General features: G+C 46.3%; 1 protein-coding gene across 4 annotated transcripts in view; it reads right to left on the bottom strand.

Annotated features, from left to right (window-relative positions):
• Positions 1-16,682, bottom strand: part of pik3r3b (phosphoinositide-3-kinase, regulatory subunit 3b (gamma)) — a 735,099-nt gene that overhangs the window by 542,812 nt on the left and 175,605 nt on the right. The window lies entirely within an intron of this gene.

The raw sequence follows: 16,682 nt of genomic DNA, 5'->3' as shown, positions 1-16,682 counted from the left end.
ATTCTGGGCAAAAGTCTTCATCTTGTTACAATTTCCTTCAATTTCTTATAGTGCAGTATACCATTTAATACAAGTTTAAGAAATCAATCAGAACTCCTAACAGGCTTTAAATAATGAATTTATCTGAAACACATGGCCCCAATTTCTATGACCTTATAGTATTAATCATTCTTTATTATTTACAATTACAGCCTGTTTCAGTGGTATGACCTTAAAGTACCTACATACCTCCTTGAGAGCTAAAGAATTAAAAGTCTTTTGAGCTGATTTAAGGGCCACAGGCTCTGTTCAATACAAAAAGACTCTGCCAGCTGCCCTCCCTTCAACCCTTCAGTGCAGTAATCTCTTCTCTGTGGAGTGCAGCACACCGATATTAACTGATATCAGCCCCGTCCAGGTTATTTTGAGTACTAGTGTCAATTGTCAGGCCATTGATGGGCTGCCTGTGAGACATGGGCTAGACTCCGGGTATGTCCTGTCCACAAAAAGCAGGACAAATCCAATCCGGTACATTACCGCCCCATCAGTCTACTGTCAATCATCAGCAAGGTGATTGAAGGTGTCGTCGACAGTGCTATCAAGCGGCACTTACTCACCTATAACCTGCTCACTAATGCCCAGTTTGGGTTCCGCCAGGACCACTCGGCTCCTGACCTCATTACAGCCTTGGTCCAAACATGGACAAAGGAGCTGAATTCCAGAGGTGAGGTGAGAGTGACTGCCCTTGACATCAAGGCAGCATTTGACAGAGTCTGGCATCAAGGAGCCCAAGTAAAACTGAAGTTAATGGGAATCGGGGGGAAAACTCTCCACTGGCTGGAGCCACATCCAGCACAAAGGAAGATGGTTGTGGTGATTGAAGGTCAATCATCACAGCCCCAGGACATCGCTGCAGGAGTTCCTCAGGGCAGTGTCCTAGGCCCAACCATCTTCAGCTGAGCTTCATCAATGACCTTCCCTCCAAAATAAGGTCAGAAATGGGGATGTTCGCTGATGACTGCACAGTATTCAGTGCCATTCACAACTCCTCAGATAATGAAGCAGTACTTGGTGCATGCAACAAGACCTGGATGACGTTCAGGCTTGGGCTGATAAGTGGCAGGTAACATTCGTGCCACAGAAGTGCCAGGCAATGACTATCTCCAACAAGCGAAAGTCTAACCACTGCCCCATGACATTCAATGGCATTACCTTTGTCGAATCCCCCACTATCAACATCCTGGGGGTTACCATTGACCAGAAACTTAACTGGACCAGCCACATAAATACTGTGGCAACAAGAGCAGGTCAGAGGCTAGGTATTGTGTGGAGAGTGTCTCACCTCCTGACTCCCTAAAGCCTTTCTACCATCTACAAGGCACAAGTAAGGAGTGTGAAGGAATACTCTCCACTTGCCTGGATGAGTGCAGCTCCAACAACACTCAAGAAGCTCGACACCATCCAGGACAAAGCAGCCCGCTCGATTGGCACCCCATCTACCACCTTAAAAATTCACTCCCTCCACCACCGGCGTACCGTGGCTGTAGTGTGTACCATCTACAAGATGCACTGCAGCAACTCGCCAAGGCTTCTTCGGCAGCACCTCCCAAACCCGCGGCCTCTGCCACCTAGAAAGACAAGGGCAGCAGGCGCATGGGAACACCACCACCTCCAAGTTCCCCTCCAAGTCACACACCATCCTGACTTAGAAGTATATCACCGATCCTTCATCGTCGCTGGGTCAAAATCCTGGAACTCCCTACCTAACAGCACTGTGGGAGTATGATCACCACACGGATTGCAGCGGTTCAAGGCGGCGGCTCACCGCCACCTTCTCAAAGGCAATTAGGGTTGGGCAATAAATGCTGACCTTGCCAGCGACGCCCACATCCCATAAACAAATAAAAATAAAGGCAGCAATACAGCATCATTCACCTTACCCTGCCAACGTGCAACCTTGGAAGGGAGCAGAAGAGTTACCCCAGTTGAACTTTTTATAAAGTATAACTTAGAAATGACTGCTGCCAATATTAGTGCACAAATATTTAACACATTGTATGACACTCTTCGGTCTGTTAATTTAGTGGAAATATTAACACATAAATTAAATGGATTAATGCTTATGTTAAATTAACAGACTAAGCATTTGTCTTCTGACATCACCAGCCGTCATTTTTAAACTACTACAGTATTATGAAGTAAAAGGAGAACCTTAAATGTTATAAAATGTGAGGAATGAATGATCATTGGAATCAGATGATTGTTAGAGCCTTGAATATTTTACTCTTCATAATACATGTTGCTTTCAGGTGTTTGTTACTTCATCGTTTGAGTTTTACGGCTGGAATCAGCGGCGCACTAATACAGCCTCGGCCCTTCATGTTGCCACCATAAAACATTTTGAGCGCAGAATTTATGTGTAGCAAGGTGAACGATGTCAGTGTTAGAAATCAGTGCTAGGCATTGGAATACCTTTTCCACCCTGTATCAGCATCGAGCTCTCCCAGGCCAGGCATGGCACAGGCCAATACTTTCCACAACATGGATGGGCACCAGGATGTAACATTAGAAAGGGGAAATAAAGTGCTCAAAGGATTGGGAGAGGCAGAGAGCACTAAAGTGAGAAATAGTAAGGTATTAGGTGGGGTCAAACTAAGAGAGAATACAAAATGGTCTAAGATGGGTTTACAGTGTACATATGTGAATGCGCGAAGCACAGTAAACAAGGTAAGTGAGCTGCAGGCACAAATAGCCACGTGGCAATATGATGTTGTGGCAATAACTGAGACCTGGCAGAGGACTGGAGAATTGCAAATGTTACACCCTTGTTCAAAAAAGGGTGCAAGGATAAGCCCAGCAACTACAAACCAGTCAGTTTAACTTCGGTAGTGGGGAAGCTTTTAGAGACAGTAATCAGGGACAAAATTAGCAGTCACTTGGACAAGTGTGGATTAATTAAGGAAAGCCAGCACGGATTTGTTAAAAGGGAAATCGTGTTTAACTAACTTGATTGAGTTCTTTGATGAGGTAACAGAGGGTTGATGAGGGTAATGCAGTTGATGTAGGGTACACAGATTTCCAAAAGGTGTTTGACCAAGTGCCACATTAAAGGCTTGCCAGCAAAGTTGAAGCCCATGGAATAAAAGCAACAGTGGTAGCATGGATACGGAATTGGCTAAGTGATAGGAAACAGAGAGTAGTGGTGAACGATTGTTTTTCGGACTGGAGGAAGGTATACAGTGGTGTTCCCCAGGGGTCGGTTCTAGGACCATTGTGTCATGAATCTTACCATTCATGTAGAAATGACTCATGAGATAACACTGGGCAGCCAGCTGGTGGCGCCGTCCAAGGAAAGTATAAATACTTGGGCGTGGGCCCAGCTTGCTCAGGACGTTTTTGTAACCAGTAACTAGTGATGTAACTAGAAACTCATGGTTGTGAAACAGTTGATTAAAGCCTTGTTTTATACTCAAACCAAGTGCTTAGTAGTTTTCTTATGTCAATTCAATCAACTGTGTATCGGCTCCACGCTCTGAGTGATTTCGGGAACAGCCAGCTACGACTTCAACTGTAGAAAGGAACTCCGGCATAGTAATCAATCCATCATGGACAAACTACTCAGACCCGCCCGTCTTGATCTGGACCCGAATTCACCTACAACTGCGAAGGTATGGAAACACTGGCATCGTACCTTCAGCAACATCCTCAGGGTGTGTGGTGAAAATGTTCCTGATAAATTAGAGATACTTGCCAATTATGTATCTCCTCAAGTGTTTGACTATATCAAAGACTGTGTAGACTATGACTCCGCTATCCTAATATTACAGCGACTATATGTTAAGGCCCCAAATGAAATTTTTGCTCGGCATCTACTGGCCACAACTCGACAATAACCCGGGGGATCACTTGACGAATTCCTTCAAAAGCTTCGCAGGCTCAGCAAGGATTGTAATCTTAAAGCTGTCACAGCTGAGCAGTACCAGGAGGAGTTAATTCGTGATTCCTTTATTAATGGGATTGCATCTCCCTTCATACGCCAGCATCTGTTGGAGAATAAAACCCTCGAGTTATAGGCTGCCTATGACCAGGCATGTTCTCTGGACTTAGCAAAGAGAAATGCAGATACCTATCTTTTACCATGTGCACGGGCTGCTGCTATCACTTTTAGTGACTCCTTCGATAGGCCTCGGGCAGAAGCCCTCACTGATGATGACTCTAACCTAGCTGATGACAACCCTACCCTAGAAGCCTTCACTGATGACGACCCTGCCCTAGCGGCACCTTGGCAATCTGGAAGGAAGTGTTTCTTCTGTGGAGGTGCATTCTACTATAGGAAATGTTGTCCTGCTCGTAATGCAACCTGCAATCATTGCAGTAAGAAAGGTCACTTTTCTAAGGTATGCCAGTCAAGAACCTCTGTTAGTAAGAAAGGCCACTTTTCTAAGGTATACCGGTCGAGAGCCCCTGTTAGTTTTGCAGCTACTATCTATAAAACTGTTCCTCCCCCAAGAGCCACTACTAAGGTTACAGCTGCTATCTATAAAACTGCTCCTCCCCCAAGAACCACTACTAAGGTTACAGCTGTCAAGGGTAAAACTGCTCCTCCTCCCATCACAGCTGTTTTTCCCCAAAGTCTGTCCCATGCAGCCACGAAGGTTTCGGTAAATGGACACATTTTGAGTGCACTAATCGACTCATGCAGCTCTGACAGCTTCATTAGTGAGCGGGCTGTCAGTAAATTAAAACTGCGTATTTACCCCTCAGACAGGGAAATTGCAATGGCTCTGATGATACTGACCACCAACTCTTCCGGCTTTTGTCTTGTCGACCTTATTCTCAATGGCCGCACTTATTTCTCCACCCGGCTCGGGGTGCTCAAAAACTTATGCAGTGATGTGCTCCTGGGACAGGATTTCCAGAAACAACACTAAAGACTCACTTTCGAGTTTGGAGGGTCAAAGCCGGAGCTTACTATTTCCAAAGTACCGTTTTGTGCGCTTTTGGCGGCTTCACTCGACGAGCCCTCCTTGTTTGCCAATCTTTCCCCCCGATGTAAGCCCATAGTCATTAAATAACGACGTTTCAGCCAAGATGATCTATCCTCTATCGAGGCAGAGACCACTCGCCTTCTAGCTGACGGTATCATTGAGCCATGTTCATCTTTCTGGTGGGCTCAAGTCATTGTTAAAAATCCTCTGAAGCAACACAAAAAATGTCTTTGCATTGATTACTCGCAAACTATTAACCAGTATACTGACCTAGATGCCTACCCACTACCACGCATCGATGATATGGTCAATAACCTTGCCAACTACAAGGTATTTTCAACTTTTGACTTAATGAGCGTGTACCATCAAGTACCGTTAAAAGACTCTGACAAAAAGTATATGGCCTTTGAGGCCAGTGGTCGACTTTACCAGTTCTGTCGCCTTCCATTTGAGGTCACCAATGGGGTGGCCGTCTTTCAACGGGCAATGGATAGCCTAGTCAAACAGGAGAACTTAACGGACACTTTTCCACATCTAGATAATATCACCATTGCTGGTCATGACCAGAAGGAGCATGATGCCAACCACCAGAAATTTTTTGACGTTCTCCGTCGTCGCAACTTAACCTTAAATGAGTCTAAATCTGTGAAATCAGTACCATCAGTCAACATCCTTGGCTACTGGGTGGGCAATGGTGTCATCAAACTGGATCTGGAGCGACTTCGTCCGTTTCAGGAGCTCCCTCCCCCTACGAATCTCGGCTCTCTTCATCGGGCACTCGGCATGTTCGCCTATTATGCGAAGTGGATACCCCACTTCTCCGGCAAGGTCCAGCCCCTGCTTCACGCAAAGTCATTTCTGTTGGAGGCAACGGCTATTTCAGCTTTCAACCTCCTCAAGCGACAACTGGAAAAAGCTACGCTTCGTTCCATCGATGAAAATCTCCCTTTCGTGGTCGAGTGCGATGCATTGGAGGTGGCGATCTCGACTACCTTGAATCAAGGTGGTCGACCCGTTGCATTTCTGTCCAGAACTTTGCAGGGTAGCGAGCTCCATTATCCTCCTGTCGAGAAGGAGACTATGGCTATCATCGAAGCAGTAAGTACGTAAATGGAGTCATTTTCTCACTTGTCGCCATTTCACACTTATAACCGATCAGCGCTCCGTGGCCTTTATGCTGGATAACCGGAAACGCACTAAGATCAAGAAAAACAAAATACAGCTCTGGAGGATGGAATTGGCCGCCTTTGGCTACACCATACATTATCGACTCTTGCGGATCTTCATACTGAATTGTGCCATCCTGGCGTTACCTGTATGTTGCACTTTGTGCGATCTAAAAATCTCCCATTTTCTGCAGAAGACGTGAAAAGAACATGTTCCACTTGCAGAATTTGCGCGGAATTAAAACCACAATTCTTCCGTCCATCGGATGGCTATACAGCCTATGCAGCAACTCAGCATTGACTTTAAAGGGCCATTGCCTCAATGCAAAACACCTACTTGCTTACTATGGTGGATGAATATTCACACTTACCCTTTGCTTTCCCCTGTCCCAATATGCTTACTTCCACAGTGATCAAATGCCTCGATCAAGTCTTTTCCCTTTGCGGTACGGCCAATTTCATCCACTCTGATCGGGGTCCCTCCTTCATGTCAAGCGAACTCAAAAGTTATCTTTCCCAATGGAGAATCGCCACAAGTAATATGACACCATGTCATCCCATCGTTAACAGACATGTTGAGAGATACAATGCTATCATTTGGAACGCTGTTTGTCTTGCACTGAGGTCACGCAACCTACCAGACCAGCAGTGGGAAACTGTGCTCCATTACGTGTTGCATTCCATCAGGTCTCTTCTTTCTACATCCACCAACGTTACTCCTCACGAACGATTCTTTGGGTTCCAGCGTCGCTCCACTCATGGAACGTCCCTACCATCATGGTTGGCAGCTCCTGGCCCCGTGCTGCTCCGAAGATTCGTTTGATCTTCCAAGAATGACGCCCTCGTCGACGAGGTGGAACTAACAGATGTTAATCCCACATATGCGCACGTGCGGTACCCTGATGGCCGCGTGTCCACCGTTTCACTCTGAGATCTGGCTCCCTGTCCAACCGGTCCCACGGACCCCACCGATAGAGGGATCCATAGTAATGATGCCGACACTCTGCGCTAATTTGAGGATGATGCCCTACCCGGGACATCAAGGGATCTGCCGGCTACTCTGCCGAATCAACTCGGGGAACAGAGCGCTCCACACGCCGGACAATCACCAGCTACCAAGCAAGATGAAGCCAGCTCTGCGCCTGTGGGGACCCGCACCCTGAGGCACGATCTCCCCAGTCCCCCTCAGATCGATCAAGGCGACACGGGCCCTGTCAACCTACCTGTACGAACCAAGCGACCCAGGGACCAAGACACGGTCCGAGGAGACGAGCCTTCCGGCCACAAACAGAAATCGAAATGGCTGCGGCTCTTCGTGGTCCGTTATATCCGCTAAAAGGAAGTCGTCGGACTTCCAAATCTTTCAGGCGGGAAGAATGTCATGAATCTTACCATTCATGTAGAAATGACTCGAGATAACACTGGTCGTCCAGCTGGTGGCGCCGTCCAAGGAAAGTATAAATACTCAGGACGTTTTTGTAACCAGGAACTAGTGATGTAACTAGAAACTCATGGTTGTGAAACAGCTGATTAAAGCCTTGTTTTATACTCAAACCAAGTGCTTAGTAGTTTTCTTACGTCACACTGCTTTTCTTGATATATATTAATGACTTGGATGTGGGTGTACAGGGCACAATTAAAAAATTTGCAGATGACACAAGACTTGGAAGTATAGTGAACAGAGGCGGATAGTGGTCGACTTCAAGCAGACATAGACAGGCTGGTGAAATGGGTGGACCGTTGGCAGATGAAATTTAACGCAGAAAAGTGTGAAGTGATACATTTTGGTAGAAAGAATGAGGAGAGGACATATAAACTAAATGGTACAATCCTAAAGGGGGTGCACGAACAGAGAGGCCTGGGGGTATGTGTGCACAAATTGTTGAAGGTGGCAGGGCAGGTTGAGAAAGCAGTTAAAAAGGCTTATGGGATCCTGGGCTTCATAAATAGAGGTATAGAGTACAAAAGTGTGGAAATTATGATGAACCTGTGTAAAACATTGGTTCGGCCCCAACTGGAGTACTGTGTCCAATTCTGGGCATCACACTTTAGGAAGGATGTGAAGGCCTTAGAGAGGGTGCAGAAAAGATTTACGAGAATGATTCCAGGAATGAGGGACTTCAGTTACGTTGATAGACTGGAGAAGCTGGGGTTGTTCTCCTTGGAGCGGAGAAGATTGAGAGGAGATTTGATAGAAGTGTTCAAAATCATGAGGGGTCTAGACAGAGTAGATAGAGAGAAACTGTTCCCATTGGCAGAAGGGTTGAGAGCCAGAGGACACAGATTTAAGGTGATTGGCAAAAGAACTAAAGGCGACATAAGAAGAAACTTTTTTATGCAGTGAGTGGTTAGGATCTGGAATGCACTGCCTGACAGGGTGGTGGAGGCAGATTCAATCATGGCTTTCAAAAGGGAGTTGGATAAGTATCTGAAGGAAAGAAATGTGCAGGGCTACGGGGAAAGGGCGGGGGAGTGGGACTAGCTGAAGTGCTTTTGCAGAGAGCCGGCATGGGCCCGACGGGCCGAATGGCCTTCTTCCGTGCTGTACCCATTCTATGATTCTATGATTGTGTCTTAGCCTAGAGTAGAAACCACATATAAAATGCTGGAGGGGGGGAAAGAATTTGAAGCATGCAGAATACAGGAATGTAACCAACGCCAAAGAGATTTGTGGATGAGGAGGTGAAAACACATCCCTTGTTCCCACCCTCCAGCCCAGTGAGCACACCAATACCATCGTCCTATCCACATAACTGCACCCATCATTCTTTTCCCACTTCTCAGTCAAGTAAACTTTATACATTTGATGCTGATTTGAAGGAAGTTTTGTGCTGTGGGTCAATGCCCAGCCCATTTCAAACTACATTGAAACTACCCAAACTCCTTTTCTGTGTCGTCCTTACAGCCAGCAGACAGAGGGAACTTTCATTCCATTATTCGAGCTGAACCTGAATCCAGGTCTCGAATGTGACAGATCAATGATCACATCATGCAGCTTTTACTGAAAAAGAACTCACTCTTTTGCAGTAACACTCCAGCATATATTACAAAAGAACACCGTGACATTTTTATTCGTGGTATTTAAAATAATTAATTAGTGAATGTAGTAACCAATTACTGTAATATTTAAATGCAGTAGATTCTTCTTTATGTAACAGCCTGTTTCCCAGCAGAATTAAATTCAGTGAACATGAATTCAAATTAAACCATTTGCAATAAACACTTTCCAGTCACTATCCAATGAGAAGGTATCATGTAAATGAATCAGTTGTAATTGCAGAGGACTGTGTTCCATGTTAATGTGGTGACAGTATAAACACTAACTGTTAGAACGCAAAATACATGGCTGGAAGTAATCCCTATCTGAAAAAAATTGAAGCTTGGTGGATATTTCAAAGAAGTAAGCAAAATTTGTTTTGTCTATCTAGTGCAGAAAGTACACAAGTGTCAATATATCTAGGCCAGCTTCCTCAAACCATAAAATGTACTTCAACATATGGATTATCGAAGAGTACCAGATGCAGTCACTCAACACACAACCAAATCAATTAGCGTTTACGCATCTTCTGAAAGGTGAAGATTTTAAAGCTGACGTACTGTGTGAGGGGAAGCCAAATACAGAAGAACAAATCTTACTGCAGTAGTGTGAATTTTTCCATTTCCCAATTGCGGAAGCTAACTGGCTTAATCTATATCTCTGGAGTATCTAAACTGACTCAAAGATTTGAAAAAGTCAACCGATTTAAATACCCATTCCTTTATCTGAAAGCAAGTTCACTAACATTGATATATCCATTCAACTCAGATGGGGAACTCAGCATGCTGAACCTCCACTCTGTACTAGATGGCCCTTCATCAAACACCACTTCCACCCCTTCAAGTGGGAGTGATAATGTTTGATGCTCAAATGTGCGGTTTGTAGGGTTCTCAAAATTCCCACATTCCCCGAAAGTTATGGATAAAGAGACCCTGTATGGACGAGTTATTAAAAAGGGTACCCGAAATGGCTTCTGAAACCTCTTGACCAAGGCTTGCAGGATTTTAAAAGCAAGGCCCTGAAAAAGGCAGGCCCCTTCAAAACTTGAAACGAAACCTAACATGCATGGTTCTGTGAAAGACTTTGTCCTTTTCTAAAGCCAGACAGCTAGGTAAACACAGAATATGCATTCTTCATCTTGGAACAGATCAAGTCAGGATGGACCTAATCTTGAGGCCATTAACTTTTTGCATAAATAAATCAGTAACAGCTCACAGTAGCTACCAAGCCAGGAAAAGATGATTAAACTTCATAAATAACAAACAGCCAGGATATTGAAGCCATTAAACACGGAGAGAACCGCCCCAAAACCCGTTAAAGTGGATGATTGTAATCACTTTAGACGAGCCTGCCAAAATTAGACAAAGAACTGACCTGATTTGGCGTGCAGACAAGGGGTGAAGAACCGGGTATAATTGTAGGCCCACCGGTAGCCAAGGTCTCTTGCCTCTTCGCTGGTTCTCTTCTTCCTCTCCTCCCTCCCCGCGCTGCTCGACACCGAGGACGCCCATTACAAAACCGGGGACCAAACGCGGGAGGAGAACGGAACCCGACTCGAACGCACACAAGACACGCAGGGCCGCAACCGGGCAGACGAGACGAGACGAATGACAAAAAAAACAATAAGCAGAGAAGGGCAGCGAGAAGAAGCGTTGGGGCGAGCGGGCACATACCCCGGCCTAGTTATAAGCTGGCGTTTGAAGCATGGGTAGGAAAATCAAGCTAACAGTATAAACCGCCAACTGAACCCCAGCCGCAACAAAACTGTCGGCGACCAAACCACCACCAGAAGAGCAACCATTTCTGCAAGGTAAAGTACCCAACAAAGACTTTACTCCCTATTCTCGAACGGAGGAAAAGAAGGGTACTTTACACAGACGACTCCACCGCCGCGCCCTGAGACCACGTGACGACGGCAGGCCCCATAGGACAAGAAGAGCGAACCCCAAAACCACAACCGGTTTAATCGACAGGTTTCGAACTGTCAAGGAAACCCTGTTGGTGAGCATAAATCCCTGGCCCCTCGTAGCTTAATCTAGTTAGGTATTGGGGGTGGGATAAGGGTAGGGGATTTTTAATGTGTTTGTTCCCTCGATGTGCCGTGTGTTCCCCATTCCCAAATATGTGTAATTCTATATGCCTGTAATTATTCTAGTAACTCTCAGTGTTGTGATTTTATTGTGCCTTTAATAAAAAATTACGGTTTTCTTGCACCAAACCAATTGTCTACTCTATTTCTGTACCGCCACCTGTACCTAAGTCCAGTGTCTAGAACTCAGGGGTGTGGGAGCAATTCGAACCGCTCAGAGACATTCGGGCAGAGCTGACTGGGCACACGCCACCCCCTACAGGTTCTCCTTGTTCTGTGCAGAGAACAGGTGGTGCATTGTAAGTACATAGGTGCACTTATCCATTTCGGTACTGTATTATTACATGTACTACTATATGCTTGTGCAAAATTCATGGCATGTTAATGTAACATATTGAGTGTAGTGGCACTCCATAGTTTTCAATATGCAGCCACTGAACTTTGAGGCTTTTAGCAACGAGTAGATGCGTGTCAAAATAAAACGTTCCAAAACGTAACTTTGTCTTTTAACTGTTTACTGTAATACATTTCAAACAGGATTTCAAAGTAAAACACGTTTAACACACACGGTCAAAAACTGTATTGCACCACAGCCCTCAAAGCTTCTACCTTTTCCAGCCTCGTGGAGCTTGAACTGTAAAAATGGCTGGATATCATGTGACAAGCTTAAGGACTGTACCATTGTAGCAAGAATAAAGGGGGTCTCTCAGACTATACTATTGGAACAAGAAAAGAGGGGGTTTCTCAATACAATAAGTCAGTCAGGGAAATTAACTATATTATACTAGAATATGCATCAATAATAAACAAATGTACATACATACTGTACCATAATATTTAACCAATATTTTAAAGTATTTTCTTTCTTCTTTACACTTTCTTAAACTTTCATGACTCTTACATTCCGGCCCCTAATTGACTAGGCACATGAAGCATAGCAATTACTCAAACATTCTTAAGAGTCATAAACTAATGAGTTCAACATATTTACAATATAAATGTCCCCTTTTTTTTGTTCAGGAACCTTTCACGCTGCTTCTTGTAGTAGGCAGAGCTTTGTGATCGGTCTTTCCAGGGTACTGGTCTTGGTTTGCAAACAAACGCGACAAACAACACCTCTGGAGTCTGGCATGGTCTTAATTATTTTTCCCATCAACCAAGAATTTCTGGGGGCTGAATCATCCACGATTAAGACGATGTCTCCGACAATGAAGTTCCTCTTTACTTTGGACCATTTTTGACGCTCCTGTAGCAGAGGTAAGTATTCTCTTGTCCATCTGGTCCAGAAAAGGTCTGACATTTACTGAACTTGCTTCCACTTCCGACGTGCATACAGATCTTCCTTTTTGAAGACTCCCGGGGGAATGACTGGCTGTGTTTTCAACAACAGGTGGTTTGTGGTCAGGGCTTCGAGGTCATTGGGATCATCTGATGTCTTAGTTATCGGTCGGTCATTAATGATGGCTTCAACCTCACACAGAACGGTTTGAAGTCCCTTGTCGTCAAGCACTTGCAGCTTCAGTACAGAACTGAGTAGTTTTCTTACGGTGCATATCTGTCTTTCCCAGACACCTCCGTGGTGGGATGCAGCCGGTGGATTGAAGATCCACTTAATTCCTGTTTGCATCATGGCTTCCTGTATTTTGAGCTGATTCCAACCTTCAATAGCTTCCCGAAGTTCTCTCTTTGCTCCGACAAAATTAGTGCCATTATCAGAACGCATAATGGACACCTGTCCTCTTCTACAGACAAAACGCCGCAGGGCGTTAATACAGGAATCAGTGTCAAGCGTGTGTGCCACCTCAATATGAACTGCTTTGATGGTCAAACAAGTGAAAAGCACACCATATCTCTTGACAAGGCTCCATCCTCGCTTTACCTCGAAAGGCCCGAAATAGTCCACCCATACGTTTGTAAATGGGGGCTTGTTTGGTAACAAACGGACTTCAGGCAGGTCTGCCATTTTCTGCTCCCCAGCTCTAGCGTGTAACCGTCTGCAAACAATGCATTCAGAGTGTATTTTTCTTATTACAGAATTAGCTCCTGGAATCCAGTATCTTTGTCTTAGCTTCGCAAGCACGTGGTTCCTCCCACTGTGTCCAATACTCTGGTGTATATGCTGAAGAATGAGAGTAGCAACCCTGTAGTGTATGTACCCGTCTACCCTTAAGGAAATTATTGTATGTAACCGTTCACCTTTAAGGGAACTACTTTAAGTGTGGCACTACTTGTTTGGCTTCTGTATACTGTAATACCGACAGTGACCACACCAGTATATAAGTGTTGTGACAGGATAACTGGGGCAGATTCGCCCGGACCTTCGAATAGTAAAGACCTGTTTGTTGTTATTTCTGAAGTCTGTGTATTTATTAACTGCACAGCCCACAGACTTTACAGTGGCGACGAGTCCGATCATACCCTGCGGCAAGATTACCAAAGCAAGAAGAGCGTCGAAGAGAGGCAACCGCCCTCGTCGTGCTGCTGGAAGAAAACACGAGGCTGCAGCAGGAGAAAGGTGGAAGACTTTAGCAACAAAAGCTTCCGTCTGCAACAGGCACTGACTACCCTTCTACCACGGTACAGAGTGAGCCGATCAGCAGGGAACAAGGCGGCCGAAGAGACTGTGAGTAGGGGAAGGTGTAGAGAATATCCGGAGGATAAGGGCAGAGCACTCGACCTCGGTCGAGGGGGAGCTGAGCCGGTCAAAAGTCGGGTCCAACGGCGTCGGGTGACAGCCGGACCGCGATCGGCGGGAAAAATCCGGGCAGCGACCGCAGCCACGAAGCGCTGAGCCTGTGAGTAGGCGCGGGAAGAGAAACCCAGCCGCAGCCGGGGAGGGAAACACCGGTCTGCGAGAGGGCTGGGGAGGCGAACGGGAACCGTGCGGGTGAGAGCCGGGTGCGGAGAGAGAGACTGCGAGGAGCCAGTCCAGCGGCTGAGCTGTTCTCCACCAATGGGGTACTCAGAGCCGGCAAAACCGAACGTGCGGGAGTGGGAGAGAGACACAGCCGAAAACGGGGTGAGAGACTGCGCGAGAGCCAGCCCAGCGGCTGAACTGTCCTCCGTTAACGGGGTGTACCCAGCGCCGGTAGAGCCGTGCGGGCGGGAGGAGAAGACAGAGCCGAGTAGGGGGAGCTGTGCGAGAGCCAGCCCAGCGGCTGAACCTGTCCGCTGCGGGGAAAGCGTACCCCTTCCACCAGGAAGAAACGCGGGAAGCCGCCATTAGGCGGAGGAGCCGACAGAAGCGGGAAACCGCCATTGAAGTGGGCGGGGAGAGAAAGGAAGAGCGGGAAACCGCCAAATTCGCGGGAAAAGCTGCCATCTTAGGAAAAAAAAAAAAAAATACATAAGAATTTAAAGAAATATTTGTGTTGTACCCAAAGAAAGGAAGATGCCTAAGCGTGGGGACAGCAACGATTTTAACTCCGAAATAGAAGACTGGCCCACGTACGTGGAACGTATTGAGATACATTGTAAGGCTAACAAAATAGCTAAGGAGGAAAAAGCTGTAACCTTACTTAACATGATGGGTGCGAAAACATTCGGGTTGTTGAAACATCTTCTCTCTCCAGCTAAACCGGCGGATCAGACTTTCGAGGATATAGTAGCGGTGCTGAAGGATCACTTGAACCCCACACCGTTGAAGCTGGCTGAACGATTCAGATTCTATGCGAGAACGCAGAAGAAAGACGAAAGCAACGCGGAATACTTGGTCGAACTGCGGAGGCTAACGAAACACTGCCAGTTCGGAGGGAATCTGACAGAGGCACTGCGAGACAAGTTCGTATGTGGATTGTCCAAAGAAGGGACGCAAAAGCGACTACTGGAAGAGAACAACCTCACACTTGACAGGGCTGTCCTTATAGCCGCATCATACGAAGCCGCAGCAAAAGGAACGGCGGTAATGCAGCGGAAGGCGGCGGCACTAGGGGTGGACCACATCACCTCGAGGACTACGAAATGCTATCGTTGTGGGAAGACAACACACGACCAGAAGCGTTGCTGGGGTAAAAACCAAGAATGCCGGAAATGTGGCAAGATCGGGCACATAGCTAAAGTGTGCCGGTCAGGAACGACGTACAACAATAACGAGTCCTCACAAAAATGGTACAGAAAGGTACAAGAGGCGACTAGGAAGAGTCTGAAGGAACAGAAGTCGGACTCACACTCCAAATGCAAAGGACTGGACAGTCTGAGAATCCACAACGTGAGCAATGAAGCTGACCGACAAACTATCTGGATAACGCTACAGATTGCAAAGGTCCAAGTAAAAATGGAAGTGGACACCGGATCGGCGTTGACGGTCATGAATAAGCATGACTATAAGAAATTTTTCAAGCATATTCCACTACGGGATACGGAACTAGTACTACAGACATACACGGGGCACAAAGTATTCCCCATCAGAATGATAGAAGTCAAGGTGAGATACAAGGATAAAGATCATCACCGGTTGGACCTGTATGTATTGCCTGAGGGAGGACCACCACTTCTGGGACGGGAGTGGATCCGAAAAATAAAATTGGACTGGCAGTCCCTAAACACCATGACGGTGGATTCCGAAAAAGAGGATGTCAAACCTGAACGGTTGTCCAGAATATTGGACGAAGCTAAGGAGGTATTCCAGCAAGGACTGGGAAGGCTGCGAGGTATTAAAGCAAAGGTTAAGATTGCAGAAAATGCAAGCCCAAAGTTTTTTAAGGCCAGATCAGTTCCTTACGCAATACGACCAGCTGTGGAGGCAGAACTGGAAGAACTTGAACGATCAGGGGTTCTGTCAAAAGTGGACTGGAGTGAGTGGGCCACGCCCATTGTTCCCGTCATGAAGTCCTCACCGAGTAATAAGCCTGGGGGACCGGGGAAGGTCCGTATCTGCGGAGATTTCAAGATTAGTGAATCCGGTGCTTCACACGGTACAATACCCGCTTCCGCGGATTGAAGATATCTTTGCTTCGTTGGCTGGAGGGAAACATTTCACGAAAATAGATCTGGCTCAAGCATATCTACAGATGGAGGTCGAGGAAGAGTCACGCCAGTACCTCACCATCAACACTCACAGAGGCTTGTATCGCTACAATAGACTGGTCTTTGGGGTAGCTTCGGCGCCAGCAATTTGGCAGAGGGCCATGGAACAGGTGTTACAAGGAATTCCAAGCACGCAGTGCTACTTAGATGACATTTTAATCACGGGAAAAGATGAGGAAGAACACCTCACGAATTTGAAACTGGTACTCACCAGGTTGAAGGAGTATGGCCTTCGGGTTAATCGCAAGAAGTGTGAGTTCTTCCAAAAACAGATCTCATACTGCGGTCATGTCATTGACCGAGAGGGACTGCATAAGTCACCCGAAAAGATAGAAGCGGTTGTGAAGGCCCCCGCCCCAGGAAACGTATCACAGTTAAGATCATTCTTGGGGTTGATT

This window comes from Somniosus microcephalus, chromosome 3 (assembly GCF_052327205.1).
Source record: "Somniosus microcephalus isolate GS21.2 chromosome 3, FLI_Smic_1.0, whole genome shotgun sequence".
In the NCBI taxonomy this organism is placed as follows: domain Eukaryota; kingdom Metazoa; phylum Chordata; class Chondrichthyes; order Squaliformes; family Somniosidae; genus Somniosus; species Somniosus microcephalus.
The sequence above is the reverse complement of the archived record's forward strand: the minus strand, read 5'-3'. Positions and strand labels throughout refer to the sequence as shown.